Genomic DNA, 15,843 nt, shown 5'->3' with positions numbered 1-15,843 from the left:
CTTATGAGGCAAAGCAGGAAAAATTAACCAAAGGGTAGAAGCTTATTTGGAATCCAAAGCCAATAACCCACTAAAACAAAACCATAAGTTCCCTTCAGCCAAGTACTTTTATTGCTTAACTTGTGGAAAAATTTCTGTCTAATTAGAAAAAGAATGAAATTGGTTTTTACTGTTGTGGTTATAATACATTATTATTTTCTGATAAGAACATTTGAGAGACCTAAAAAGTTTTTTGTCTTTATGAATAGATTTTCAAAGTAAAGTAACTTGACCAACAGAAAAAATATATTCTAAAGCAAGGGGACTTTAAAACACTAAAAGTATGCACTTTAGGGTGCAAAGCCAGTTCTGCTTGCAGGATTTATAATCTAGCCAACAGCATGAAAGGAGAGATGAATTGAGAGACCCAAGAAAAGGATTCTAATGCCACAATGCAAACTGTTCTTGAGGGTGAAAAAAAAATCAAAGCAGATAGTTTGCAATAAATGTGAGCTTGAAATAATTTTATTACAGCAGTACCCTGACAGTTTCTTACACTGTCTCTTGTGTTTTATCATGTAGATGGTTTTTAACATCAATCTTATTTAATGATCTATATATACCATACAGTAGGATAGTCATTTTAGCAGTATTGAGGGTGAGTCCTAGCAAGATGGCCTGGATATAAACATCATTAGCCAAAGCATCTGCTCTTGGCCAGTGTCAGAGGCAGAATATGAAAACAGACAAGCTTTTGATTATATACTGTGAGGCCTACAGACTGCACAGAGACATTAGTGTGGGTCTCAGTGGCAAGTTAATGCTGTCAGATCAAGTCAATTAATCTTTGTTTTGGTCTGTTCAAGCTGGCCAGGCACAGCCAGAAACACCGTGCTGCTCTGCTGGGGCATCTCCTGGGAGTTTTAATCTCACTAACCATGAAAAGAAGCTCGGTGGAAAGGAGCAGCCTGTGGAGGCCCAGGAAGGTGGTGACTGCTCTCTCTTGTATGGATGGACTAAACAGCCCTTGTAGGAGCAGGAGCTCACTCGCTGAGTTCCTCTACTGAGGGCACTGCAAGGAAATAGACATGGGGAAGAGGAAGTGTCAACGTCTTTCCAAATACTTTTGTCTACTTTAAATGCATGAAAAGCCACTGAAACTGAGGAACCTTATCATGAAATAAAGACTCTTTAAAACATCGCAGTGTGTTTCAATCAGTGGGTGCCATGAAATATAACAGCATGAATATGACACTGTCAGAGAAGTGAAAAACATCCAGAAGGCCACTTTGAAGGACCCTACCTGTGATCACTGTGCGCAAGCACTGCATGAATATGGGAGCACTTGTCTCATGGCAGCAGGACAGACCCAAGAGCTCTGTGACGAGACAGAACAGAGTATGTGGGGGCTGTGTGGAAACAGTCAGAAAAGACCGACTTGTAAATCCAAAGCACATGTGTCCTTCAACTGAGGACACTCATGGAGCCAGTGCTAGTGGAGGATCACAGGGAACCTTGTGCAGGCCAAAAGAGGCCACTGAGCCACGGGAGCTGGGACATGTGTGGACAGGCACTGCCTCGTGGCAAGTATTCAGGGGAAATCCACATGGAAGAAATGAAATGGAAGAAAATCATTGCAGGTCTCCAAATGGAATTTGAATAAGTCTGTGCAAACCAACTACAGCCCACTCAGCTTTTCACAGTGCTGATGTACTGGGATCTCCCAAGACATTTTTCTGAAGGAAAATTAATAAATAGATAAAACCCCTCTCCTGAGGGCAGTCGCAGGCTGGTATCTAGCAGAGTCTCTGTGATGGCACAATGAGCACCATGGTTACAGCTGTGCACTGACCAGGACTGGGACCATTCACAGCACCCAGGCTGGATGCCATGGAGCAACACACATCCTTACCTCTAAATCCACCCAGCAAAAGGGAGTGGGGTCTCCAAAACAGATATTAGCACAAGATGAACTGGTCCTAGCTCCCAAGATGTGCCCAGGACTTGCATGTGAAGGCAAGAACTGGAAAGGTTTCTGGTGTGATTTTGGCTTGAATCAACACCTTAATGCTACAGATGGGACTGGGTGCCACTGCTCAGGCATTGCATGAGTACTGCCACACTACAGTTTGTCTATATTCTAAGCTGTATGCAAAGACCATAAAGATCTTTACTGGTAGATGCTGTATGGAGACCTAACTGTTCCTTGGTGTTAATATCCAACTCCAGCCATTGCTATAAAACAGTGACAGTAATAGAAAAAGTATGAAGAGGCAAATTCAATGTTAATTTTTTTTTTTCTTCAAGAGTTCTCTGTAACTTGAATAGTTAGCTTGCTAACCAATAAATTTCACCTCTGGACTTGAGGAATCAGTCAAAACTGTAGCAAAAAATGCAAGCAGCAGACAGACTGATGTGATATCCTGAGGAGGAGCTTTCCCAGGAAACAAGAGAGTTATGTCTTGGCACACTACCAGAGTCACTGTAAGGGCAATATACCTGGATGTTCCTACAGAATAGTTTTCTTGGATTTCAAAAAAAAAATTGAACAAGGTCCCTCCCAATGACTCACAATAAGCAAAGGCTGGTGTTAAGGGAACATCCTTCATAGAATTATGTTTTTAAGGATGGGAGGAGAAAATGTAGAAATAAAACAAAATCCAACTTTCATATGGAGATTATTTTAGGGAACTGTGCCTTTTAATGTCGTCATAAATTGTTTAGGAAAAGAGGGAGCTTAGCACTGTGAAAACTTGGTGATGAGGCAGTGCAAGGAAAGATGCGGTTCGCACTGAACAGCCAGAGGATGTCAGGGGGGCACAACTTCCCCTGACGCAAAAAGCTTCCAATAAGCAAGTAATGTTAAGCAGTGTAATGAGACTGGTAAAAGGACCAGCCAGGCAGGCACTCATCCCATTTTGACCTTTCCTGAGGCTGCAGCAGAAGGCAGCAGCAGAGCAGGTTGCAGCCATGGTCTCAAATCAACAAATTACTCTTCTGGGTAACTCTAAAAATATGGCTGGAAAAAATAAAAGTTATAAATCTGGCAACATAACAAATTTTATTTTTAGACAAAATACAGCTCTTAAAAACATCAGTGGTAATGGAAATTTCTTTATGAGACCCACCTCTGCCCTTATTTATTAGTATGTCAGTGCCTAGAATAAAGTAGTATTTCATGGTTTCATTCTATTCAATTGACCTAGAACAGAGTGATTTTAATCTCTTCTTCCCTGGTAACATCTACAATGCATCACATGATCTTATCGCCTTATCTCCAATTATGCTCTTGATCCTACTTTTCTAAACAGCAGTTTCATTTGCCCTATCTCTGTTTCCTGGATCAACCAAGATTATTGTTCCTTCTGCAACATCTCTTCATGGAAGGATTTGTACTCACAGAACACTGCTTCCTGATGGAAAATTATTTTCCAAGACATGCTTAGATAACTGAAGTGCAGCACCCCATCAAGCAAAATGTGATCTCTCAAACGATCTTCAAGCTAAGCAGCAGATATGTAAGAAAGTACTAAACATAGGATCCAAACACAGGACTTCTGTTCCTGTCACTATTATTTCTGAACTCTGTTGAAATTCACAACTCCCTTGCTAGGAATTACCATTGCTCACATTTTAACAGCAGAATTGGTGTAGCCCAAGTTGCAGATGATTTGCAGCTGGATCCCCACATTTTTGCACACAGCTGGACCCGTGTACCCCTTGAACTTTGCAGGCTTAAGCTACATCTAAGAAACATGCTTAATGTAAAGACTGAAGAACCTGGCAGAGATGCAAAATGCCACCTGCAGCATTTACACAATTTATTTCCTTTAATGCCATATTACTCAGTACAAGGAGAGATGTGTTAGTTATCCAAGATTTATTCTGGTATCAGAAAAGTGTCACAGCTCACATGAGAGTGAGGGGAAAAATGAACATTTTCCATTAGCAAATATGAAAACAAGTGCATCTTTTGTCTTCTGTTGGAACAGGATCCAGATTGGGTTAGTTTATATGACATTCCTGGAGGGAGCTTGCTCTTGCAGCATGTCACATCAGATCTAGGCATGAGCCCCTGAACATTTGCCACAAGTGCTATGAATTCTTTGTTTTCTGTATTCCAAGGGATTTTTTTCTAGTTTGCTGATCAGTAGTATCTGACAATGTCTGAAATCTAAAATTCTCTGCTTGGAGAGGAATGACACCAGGGGTGGCTACATCAGGCTGGGCAATGTGAGAACCTGCTCCCCTGCACAGCCGAGGGCTGTGCCCAGCTGGCTCCCGTCCTGGCAGCTGACCAGGCTGCTGAGCAGCACTAACAGGCATTTTGGGTTTCGTCCTGCAACATCTCTGCAGGAAGACTATTCGGCACAGAGGCACTGCCCCAGTAAACACCCTCTCTAGTCTGCATTGAAACCATTCCACAGAAGCTGAAGTACACATTAATCAGGATTTGCTTCCAGAGCAGTACTGTGAGCGTAATTAAATCTTCAGCATCCCAAGAAAAACAGTCAGAAGAAGAGAAATGCTGCAATCTGGGAGAAGAACCGTGTTACCCCAGTCTCCCCCTCCACAAGAACTGATCTAGGATTGCAAAATGCCTCTGCATGCAGCAGCAAGACATGAGAAGTGTGTCAAGCACAAGAAAAATTATTATAAAAATTTGACAGGACCGACAAACACAGGAGACATTAACAATAGCCAGTTTTTCATGGGCTGCCTAGATCCCTTGGATAAGAGTAGGCACATGATTAACCAAAAATTCTAGCCAATAGCTGATGTTATTTCAGCATTTTTCAAATGCTTCAACTAAAACCTTGTCAAAATAAACGGTGGATTTGTGCTGTATGTGCTTATATGGCAAGGCTGATCCACAATGATACCATTACAGCACTGTAAAGCATAAAATCTAGTTAATGGTTTCTGCCAAACCATGAATCAGTTGCAAAGTAGCGACCCAAAGTATGTTCTTTTTTCCATTCTCTAATATTTCTTCACAGCACAACCCAAACAATTGCTCATAATTAAACTGATTGGAAGAGCAGACACTGGCAGGAAATACATTGCTGGCACTGCTCCAGCAGCACTTCATTGTATTGGATTTAGAACAATTACATCAGTTCCTTTCATTTTGCAGAAAAAGAGGAGGGGGGCTGCATTTTATCTTTTGCTCTCTATGAGCAAAATCAATGTTTATCAAATATCCTGAAGCAGATTCACATATTTTTAATGAGCTGCGTTAAGTGCATCCCCAAAGACCCTGCTGCCTTCGCCCATTCTCTTCACCTTCTTTATGGATGCTATGTATTATTAGTCAGTATCCATCAGGGTATTTTTCAAGGAAAACATAAGTACATTAGCTTTTAATAATGGAAGGACAGAAAACAAAATATACAATGAGCAAGCAAAGGTAGAATGAAACTGGAGACTGGAGTCCACATTTAAAAATAACACGACAGTAGTTTTGTACCCCAGACTAGACTTAACAAATTTCCTACACAAACCTGAAAGCAATCATCTCTGTTCAGAGTACCCAGAGCTCACAGCTCTGTACACAGATAGAAGCCATATTTAGGAGGTCCTTCAGCCGAATGAATGATCTGTATTGCAAGAAGCCTTGTTTTCAGTTCCCATGGCCACCTTGACAGATTTGTCTTCATTCTGCAGTGCCTGGTCTACTGGGCAGTTCATAGAGTAAGAGGATGGCTTGTGTCTGCAGCAGTTTCTTGCTCCCAGCAGGACATGTGCAACTTTGGGCCTGCACAGAGGCCAGTCACCATTTGGCAGTCGGTTAAATACTCATGCATTCAATTAAAGTACTTTTTCTCTCACACATGCCCGCCAATGTAGCGCTTCCCATGGATGGCTGTGAATGGACCTTTGAAGAGGTTCTCACAGAATGAATGTACCTCTGTTTCCCTCAACTGCTGAATAGAGGGCAAACTTGTTTCAGAAATGTAATCTATATTAGTAAATTTATAAGTGAGATCTGTGCATTCATATCTCATGTTTTACCGATGCAGACTTAGAAACAAAATCTAGAGTGTCTCTGTGGGGGGAGGAGGGAGAAAAACCCACTTGTGAATAGAGTACTGTACAAGGAATGAGGAAGATAAGGCTTGCAGCTTGCCTTCAGCAAATCCTTTTGTTTCTTTGCCCTTCTCTTTCATGGTCCTAAGTCTTGTCTACCTGTATAAACAGCTCCCTGGGAGCCATAGCTCTGGCTGATGCTTCTCAATATTCCTTTAGTAGTAAATCCTATAAATATCAAATATCGTTTAAAAATAAGAATTTTAATACTGTAATATGAGCTTACAAGTCAGAATCAGACAATTGCTGAGGTTGGAAGTGACTTTTAGGGATCATTTAGCCCAGCCCCCCACTCAGAGGATGGTCAGCTACAACATGCCACTCAAGACTACATCCAGTAAGGTTTTTAATGTCTCCCAAGGATGTCAACTCCATAACTAGTCTGGGCAATCTCTTTCAGCATTCAGCCATCTTCACAGCAAAATTCCTCCTGCAGTCCAGCTTGAGCACATTGCCTTTCTTCTTTTCACAGGATACCACTGAGCAGAGTCAGTTTCCATCTTTACTCCCATCTCTGCCCCAGTCAGGTAACACCTCCCTCTCTCTCACTCTCATTGTAATGCTACAATCCTTTCATCATGTGGTTATTTTCTGGCCTCCTCCTACTACCCCCATGTCTTGTAATGGGAAGCCCAGGAGTGGAGATAGCCCCCCTGGCCCCAGCAGGACTGAGGAGAGCAGAAGGCTCCCCTCCCTCAACCTGCTGGCAAAGCTTTTGCTGGTGCAGCTCAAGAGGCTGCTGGGCAGCAAGTGCCAAAGGACACACTGCTGGCTCACATCAACTTTGTATTCACCAGGAGACCCAGCTTTTTTTTCCTGCAAAACTGCTTCCCATCTGGTCAGGCTCCAGAATATTCTAGTGCTTGGATTTCCATCTTCTCAGGTGGAGGACTTCATACTTACTCCCTTTGGTGAGCATTGTGTGGTTCCTGGCCACCATTTCTCCAGTTTGTCAAGATGCTCTGAACGGCAGCACAACACTCTAGAGTATCAGCCACTCCTCCCAGCTTTATGTCATCTACAAAGCAAGTTCCAGACCCAAATAACCATGAAATGGATTGAACCAGAAAAAGTTTGGATGGAAAAATTTCTTCACAAAAATGTTTGTCAAGCACTGGACCAGGCTGTCCAGGGAAGTTGCCACCATTCCTGGAGATATTTAAAAGTTGTGAAGATGGGGCACTTACGGGCTTGGTTTAGTGGTGGACTTGGAAGTTCTAGGTTAATGGTGTGACAATTATCTCAGAGGACTTTTCCAGCTTAAATGGTTCTATGATTCTAAAACAGGACCAGAAGTACATTCTGACCTATGTCACTAGCGGATTCTGGTTGCACGGTTTGCACAGCCCCAAAGCTGCTTGTGGCCGTCTAGACTTGAGAATCACCATCAGCTCACCTGTATGAGGCACAGAGGACAGAGACACTGTGCAGAAGGACTATTTGTCTTGTTTGTGCTGCATCATGCCATTCTCAGTCACGAGAAGAAATCAATTACATGGGAAAAATGAAAGAGAAATAGTAACTGCTTGTTGCAGAAATGCAGCAGCTCTGAGACACAAGTAAAACATCAGCATTTTAAATTGGATGTTTTTTCATTTTGTGAACGATCTTATTTTGCAGTTTATCTTTCTGTATAAGAAGGAGAGTGCCTACTTTCTATTTATAACTTTGCTGGGAAAGAGACAGTGTTTTGGTTTTATTAGAACACTGTTAGAACAGAAACATTCCAGAGCCCCAAACTAAAAGACAAATTCATACTCATGTTTGTGTTTCCCTTCAGCCTGTGCTCCCTAGCAGAAACACCCGATGGGCACAGTGTATTGTAACTGCTTGACTTGTACATTTGTAACTAGCATATCCAATGCCTTTTCCAGCAGATAATACTGTATGAGTAAACACTGACTTGTAACTATTTTTAAATCATAATTTAAATTTCCAGATGAGCCAGGATGTCTTTTCAGACAAGGAGGATTGAATTTAGTTTCCTAAACAGACATAATTAAATAATTATGTTCTTGAAAGAGGGATGTTCTGCTCAGGTTGAAGATGAAGATTAGCATGTGCCAAACCAGTTTCCTGATTTGCCAGCAAATTTCCTGAATATTCCCAGCCAAAGGGCTTAATCTGCTTCTCTGTTTCCTATCTGCAACGGTGGCATATTCCCGCTTCCCTTCTTCCTACTCTTTAAATGTAAAATGGTGAGAGAAGAGCAGCATTCTCAGAGGTTACAGATACCAGAATGAGGGACCAGCAGTGACACAGTAACCCTAATTTGTGTTTAATACACTCCCTACAAGACTGAACACTTCTGTCCTGCAGACAGCTTTAGTACATACTGCATTTATAAACAAGATGCGTTTGCTCTTTGAGCCACATTGTTCAGAGCAATTCTATCTTCACCAAGAGGTGGTTTTTGCTCTCCCATTTCATCTGCTTTTTAATTTTAAACATCTCTTTGGAACAAGACTTAGATAATAAGATATCTCAAACATAAGAGAAAGTTTGGAAGTACACAGAATACTGATTCCATGCTAAATCAACCACCTGTTTGCCTCAGAAAAAAAAAAAAAAGTGTTTCAGTACATTTTGAATTCCATTCTCCAGGTGAACTGATATGCTAGGGAGAGATGTGTATGAACATGAAAATAAATCCTAAGGCAAACCACTGAAGATTAAAGTTAGGCTTGCATTTATTTGTGATTTTCCAAAGTACTCACATCTACTGATATTTGCATTCTTACATTGCTTTTTGTATCTTGGTTTCTTTCACCACAGGTGACAGAAGTACCAAATAGTCATCATCATTTTTCCACTCAGAACTATGAAGTCCAAAGAAAAACCCCAGACTCCACGAGCAAGAAATGCCATCTCTATCTTGCCAGCTCAGCTAGTCATCACTGTTGATACAGCTCTAGTGACAGAGGAATAGTGCTGGCAGAGTGCTGTAACCACTTCACCAAACCAGACAACAAAGAGTTAGATTTGAGAGGACAGTCACCATCAGAAGTGCTGGAAACAGAATGTGTTTTGTTATACACTAATGTTTATTGGAAGCACAGCATCACCAAAGCATTTCTGAGGCAAACCAAGACTAGCCAGGAAACTATCACTTATGGTATTTTTCGTATTTCCAGTAACTTGACCTCTTTTTTTTTTTTTCTTTTTTTTTCTTTTATTTTCTTTTTTTTTTTTTTTTTTTTTTAAACCGTAGAACAATCACCAACACAAGTGCTTTATACTGGTTTCTTGCAGAAATACCAGCCTAAGAAATGCCCCAGTATCATCCAGCCTGATACTCTGGCTTGTTTCTTTACACCATTTTGTAACATCTCTTTGAGAATAGCTCTCCCAATGCTGTTAGCTTGAAGAAGCACCATCCATCTCCTGCTTTACTGCCAGAACAAAGCCCTGCCAAAGAATAGCTCTTGCAAGATATGACATCGAATGTCAGACTCCTTCTTTTCTTTTGGCCAGTCTCCCCTCCTGAAAGACTAACTGAAGAATAACCTTGACAGAAAACACAACTCAACACTGATTTAAAAAAAATAAAATTAAATGGAACTTGAATTGTAGCCATCCTGGCCTGATCAAGTCAGTCCCAAACTCACCCCACACCCCCAATGCTCAGAGCCAGGAAAAAAGTTTGTGCTGCAGGGCTTGCCACTCTCACTTTAATTGACAAGTCCATTGTTCCTTGAATTTAACACTTATTTCAGAGTTTGATTAGGAACTATGTTTTAATTTGCTTTTTTCTTTGCCATGGCATTTTATCACTCTTATAGACCATCCTTGGGCAAGATTGGAATACAAAACCTTTTGTTTTCAGGCACATGGATTTCAGCCTTATTTCTGCTATTCTGAGAGGTATGAATAAATTATGCTATAATTTTTTCTGACATGCATTGTTAGCTAGATCTCTCCAGAGATAGACACAGCTGGTGCTCCATTCTGAGACTACACATGTGAGTTTACAGAAAAAATGTTTCCTTGCAAGTTAATATCACAACAACCCAATGATGTCTTTCTCCTCCTGTATTTTAATCCAACTGATTTTATCTCCAACTCTACCTTCCAAACCATGTATACATCCAAATGACCTCAGTTTGGTAAGCTCATGCACAGGCATTTAATAGCAAAAAACCCAGCACCAAGCTCCAAAACTGAATTTTCTGAACCATTACTTGATGTTAATGCAGCTGCCTAAAATACTGCCCACCCAACAGGTTCTTCTGAAAATTTTTGGTAGTTTAACAATCATAGCATAATCTTCTCACAATTAATTTTTTTTTCAGAGTTTTTATTAAATTTTTTAACAGTCAAATTAGATCACTCTTCTTGAACTCAAACTCCCTCAACATCATTTGACTACTCAGCTGAAAAGTTTTGCTTTTATTTATGTAGTACTGGAGGCCATATCTTATACCCTAGAGTTCAATAACAGCATTCAGGGCCAGAGACTGACTTATATAAAGACCATATGAAAAGACATCCTGGACACAGCAGGCCATATATCTAAGACAAGGAAAAGATTCCCTAATCTCTGCCATTTTGATAGAAAAACTCCAGCTGGTAATTCCCCTTTTTAGTTTGTATTGTTACTTAGGAAATTCCTGACTGATTGTCTACTTCTCCTAGTGTTTCACTAGAGCATGGCCTGTCTGAGGGGTGGGAGGGGATAAACCCTCATGCTGCTAGGGGTGAGCTGTGGCAGCAATGACAGGCGTCTTGTTCTCGTGAAACCAGGCTGCAAGCAGCTCCTGCCAGCCCCCGGCTCTGCCCACAGACACTCTTTGTTACCCTCTGCCTCCCTCCCGGCCTCAGGGCATCTCTGCTGCGATGGGGGAGAGGTTGGTGGTGGCAGCCTGATGCCCCCGCAGGCAGATACAGCCTAATGGAGGATTTGGGCTAGTACTGACCAGGGTTATTTTACCGGATGAGATCATTGCAACATTTTTGGAGAGCCCTGTAAACGTTATTGGAAACAGAGTGGGAGCTTGGAGGGGAGGAGGAGCTCTCTCACATGGAAAGCTTTAAAGCAACCAAATATTAAGTTCTTACTCAGGGGCTGAAGTTTCCAGTGGTAATTAAGAAGAGCTTTTCCATTAGCAAGTGCTACATTAAAATTCTTTTGCATCATTAAGAATAAATTCCTCCTCAGAAATCTGGAAAGATTTAATAAATCCTGATTAGCTAGAGGGGTTGGAGGGGCAGTGAAAGAAAAAAAAACAAAACAAACCAAACAAACAACAGAGAGATAGAAATGAATGCCCTGAATTGTGTGGAGATAACAAAATATTAAAGATTATTCCTTCATTACTTCCTGTACTAGGTAAAGACAGCATGCGGATAAAAAAAGAAGTCCCATACAGAAGTCTGCGTTGGCCAAGTGACCTAATCAGTGGACTCAAGGAAGGTTTTCTAGCATCTGAAAGCACTGTGATGATGCTCATGCTCTCCCCAGTCAGCAGAACTGATGAGGCATCACCTCCCAAGAGTCACTGCCAGGTCTCTGGGGAGAAGAGACAGCTCTGCCTGTGTGGGGCCATAGCCAGGAGCTCCAGCCAAGCTCAGGAGCTGGGGCTCACACACCTTCCTCATCATCTGCCCACAGGAAGCATCACTCCAGCTCTTGTTACAGAGTCATACGCATGGGCTGCAAAATTCAGTTTGCTCAGTTTAATAGGAAATGCTGCAGAGCTGTTGTACAGTCCAGAACAACTATGTTTGCAACTACAGTGTGAGGAAAAAAACAATGGCAACGCATAGAAACAGCCTCCACTGCAAGCATCTTGCCTTCCTTAGGCTTGCCTAATTTATTTGTGGTTTGTTTACTACATCTCATTATATTTTTACAAAAGAAATTACATTTGCTTAAAAATTAATGACTATGCTTTGCCCTTAAGTTCCAATATAATAAATTGTTGCTCTGAATTAATTTCTCACTGGATAACTAAAAAAGAAACAGTTACTTACTTATTTTTCTTCATTCCGGAAAGAGCTATTCATGCATGGCCATATTCAATTGTGTTTATTTAGAAGGCAAATAGGAAAAAACAAAGCAAATAAGCAAAAACCACAAACAAAACCAACCAAACAAAAAACAACCACCAAAAAAACCCCAATCCCACCATACTAATAAATAGCTCCTGTCTATTGGAAAAAAATACTTATCTTCCTCAGATCCACTTGAAAGGAAGAGAAACATGTCAACATGATATTCTTTTCAATTACTTCAGTTTTTTAATGGTTTAGGTGTCTCCTCAAAGACACATTCATTTCCCTTGTGCCAGTGGATGCCAGGAGGATCAACAGCTGGAAAACTCAAATGAAACAGGATTGGCAGGTGCCTTGCAGAGATAGATGTGACTGGGAGCAACACAGAGCGCAACACACTTGTACCTGGGTTTGCTCCTGAAGGATCCCAGGAATGCTCAAAAGCTTATGAAGTATGAGAGCGATAACGTGATGGGATTCTCCACCCCCTCTTACATGGTTTGCATTTCCTGAATGTGACTAGAAATTATGCAAAATTATAACACGATCCATACTTTGCATACCGTAAAATACCTTTAGTGCAAAAAAGATGTGAAAGGAATAAAAGCTAGAAGTGGAATTTCCAAACAACTCAGGAAAATCCCATCCAGTGTTTCTTAGCTTGAAATAAACTCATTAATTTTGGGGGGGGATTCATTCTACTTAAGTTAGCCATCTGAAGATTAGTTGGCTAGGGCTGAGCTAGTCCCTGCAGGATCCCCAGCATCAGTGGAAAGCAATGCACACCCCCAGGAGACACGATGAATCACAGAAACACAGCGATGCTTTTTCCAGAGCACCCGTCCAACAATGTGCACTTCAGGAACCTCTGAGCCAGCGTTTGCAGCTTTATGTTAAAACCTGTCAAGGGCTCCATTGCAGAACTCTTTCCTCTGTTAAAACTGAGCATGTTCTTTCCTAGCTTTCAATTTACCCTCAGTAAGCCCTTTCTTCTGATCCCATAAGTGCTCACTCCTTTGAGAATCAGTGATTCCTTTTGCAAAGCCATGTGGTCAATCTCAACATTTGTCCACGTTAACTGATCCTTTCAAGGACTTTCAGGCAGCTTCTAAGGCATGTCATCCCTCCAAAAGCTAAGCCAACTCTTCCATAGTATATTTATTCACCACTATCTTGTTTATTACTGCATCTATAATTTTTCCAAGTCTAAACTGATCAGCACTTTTCTTGAACTTCCCAGCACCTTTACAGAAAAGGCATCCATTATATATTAGACAGTTTTCAGTCCTCTCATGTTCACATGAGAAAAGGAGCCTCCAAGTAGCAGCTAAGCTACTTCAGTCTTTGGTGGACATTACCTAGTCTGAATTAAATTATTTTGTTGGTTTGGTCTATAAAGCTTCAAATCAGTGTTGCTTAAAGTCACACCACCTCTTCTGATAATCAAATGTGGAGTTCCTCAATATTTTATATTTACAACACTGCTTTTCTCATCCCCACTTAAGTATTTTCATACACTTTGATATTTTAAATTATTTTTAAATTATAGAGATATTACTTTATCATGTGAACTCATTGTCTTTAAAAATAGCCCGGACACTGTAAACTCTTTCATAGATCCCTAGGTTTCCATTGCTCTGCCTAGAGAACAGAAAGATCTTAGACATCTTTTTCAACTTAAATTATTCTATGACTCTAAGATTTGGAAGAATGAGGATCAAGCCCCAAAAAGAGTGAAAAAGAATGAATGGCATTGGATAATTTTCCAATTGTTGCAAAGATCATCATGACCCCTACAAAAAGCTCTGCATCAGCTTTCCCTAAGGGCAAAACTATCACCACTCCATCTGCATCCTCTCAGAAGAACAAATAGTATTGTAAATGCTGACAGGCCCTGATTTATAGGTGGGGGGTTTTATTCATATTCAACTATCCAACTGCTAATAACACATGTACTAATACTCTCATACTTATGCAGCCAGGATTCCAGCTAAGTTACACAATCCACCTTCAGCACAGTTTCCTTCACTCTTCCAATAGAGAAAGACAGTTTAAGCACCCTAAGCTGCAATTCAGACTATTTAATCAATTTCAGTTCAGAACAACTAATAAATTATGAAAAAAAACATAATTTATGTTTTTAAAGATTCCTTTAGCTTCAGGTCAGGTACGACTTCATTTGCAACAGCAAAACTCTGAACAATTCTTTACCAGAGGACTTAAAAATACTTCAATACTATCAGCCACCCAACGTTTTTCTGCAAGTTACATAGAATTTAAGGTGTTGCCTCATCCATTTCTGAAGAGCTCCCTTTTCCTCTGCAATGTTCCTGTTTTTAGGAAATGTAAATTGTTTTTTTTCCACAGAGATGAGTAACCTACCTGCACTGTTGCAAAAAAAGCAAGCAAACAAGTCAACTTCCATGTCTGCAAACAGATTCCTCTCTTCCACCTTCATGTCTGCAAACAGGTTATTCAAATTCAGCAGAGAAAACAAGTTTCATTAGGGAAGCACATTTTCTTTCTTCTGTAAAAGCCTACTCACCTTACACACGTATATAAACCTCCTAACATCACCCATCACCACTTCCCCTTATAACCCCCAGTCAGCACAAACAGCTATAGCTAAATGCCTCTTCTCCAGGGTGAGCTCAGGTGCTACCAAACAGCCTAAGAATGGGAAACACCTGGAAGCAGTAAGGGCAGTTCCTCTGCAGTGAGTGAGGTAATGCTCATTTTCCATCCCTGGTTGTTTACAGAACATTAAGAGCAAATGCTCAGCAACGCGTCCTCTTGCCACATACTGTGAGGAACATAGCTAATGCTAGAGCCCCAGTCTCATGTGCAAGCTGTGGGGTGCTGCCAGCCCTGTCAGAGCTATGGCAACCATGGGTCCAAACCCTGCTGCTCACTATAGTATGGCATAGCTGCTTGCATCAGTTTCTTTTTATGAAATGCATTCATTTCTAAATTAAGATTAAATATAACCTCATTCCTACGCTTTTGTAAAGAGATGTGCTGGAGGCAAAACCTGAATTACTGTCATCTATTGCATTAGCATGTAAGAAGCTCACAATCTACCTTAACTGAAGCTGAGGATGCTTAGGCCAGGAGGCATCACGAGATCACTACAGATTTCATCTGCAGATTGCAGAAAATTTGTGGAAACTTTCCCATTTTGAATGCAGCAAAACAGAAAGGCAGAAAGCTGTAAATGAAAAAGGAGCCTAGAACTGAGCCAGCTTTTCCAAGTGCTAAATATACATTATTCACTTAACAATATGGTTCCCATAGCCATAGGCCATCCAACCCTTTTTTCTAGCCCATCACCTCTGCTCCTTCACTGTGCAGGACACTGTGCAGGACACTGTGCAGAATAAACAGGTGTAAGAGTCTGGGCCACACTAGGTTGTGGTCACCCAGCAGGCTGATGAATTTATGATCAACTCCTGTTGTTAAAAGAAAGGTAATAAAAGGGCAAAAAACTCATCACGGATGATGAGGTTACCTAAAAATTCATGCAACTGAATAAGGTGGGGATGTACTTGTGGGGCTGATACTTCGTCTCCCATTTATACTGGTACCAAAGAAAAAATGCTTTTTAATTACAGAAAGATGGAAATTGAATACCACTACTTTCTTTACTAAAATACTTCACTAAAATGGAGCTACCTATTGCTTATCCGTATGTTCACATTATGCCTTTTCCATGAAATTCTGCAGATCCGTCCTTGGGTCACAGGAGTATGGAGCATCCATTCTCTATTTTCAGACTTTTGT

At 40.9% G+C, this 15,843-nt stretch overlaps 1 long non-coding RNA gene across 1 annotated transcript; it reads right to left on the bottom strand.

The window, feature by feature from the left end:
• Positions 1-527: 527 nt before the first annotated feature.
• On the bottom strand, positions 528-14,733 carry LOC136287826 (uncharacterized). The gene is made up of 3 exons (XR_010720364.1): positions 14,609-14,733; positions 14,446-14,523; positions 528-1,051 (listed from the first exon to the last, which is right to left on the bottom strand). It is a non-coding gene; the product is annotated as an uncharacterized lncRNA (long non-coding RNA).
• Between the last annotated feature and the right edge of the window lie 1,110 nt (positions 14,734-15,843).

The sequence above is a fragment of the Chamaea fasciata genome, unplaced genomic scaffold, assembly GCF_029207755.1.
Source record: "Chamaea fasciata isolate MVZ Bird 193981 ecotype frontalis unplaced genomic scaffold, bChaFas1.0.hap1 SCAF_3, whole genome shotgun sequence".
Classification (NCBI taxonomy): Eukaryota; Metazoa; Chordata; class Aves; order Passeriformes; family Sylviidae; genus Chamaea; species Chamaea fasciata.
This window is presented reverse-complemented; position numbering and strand designations above follow the sequence as displayed.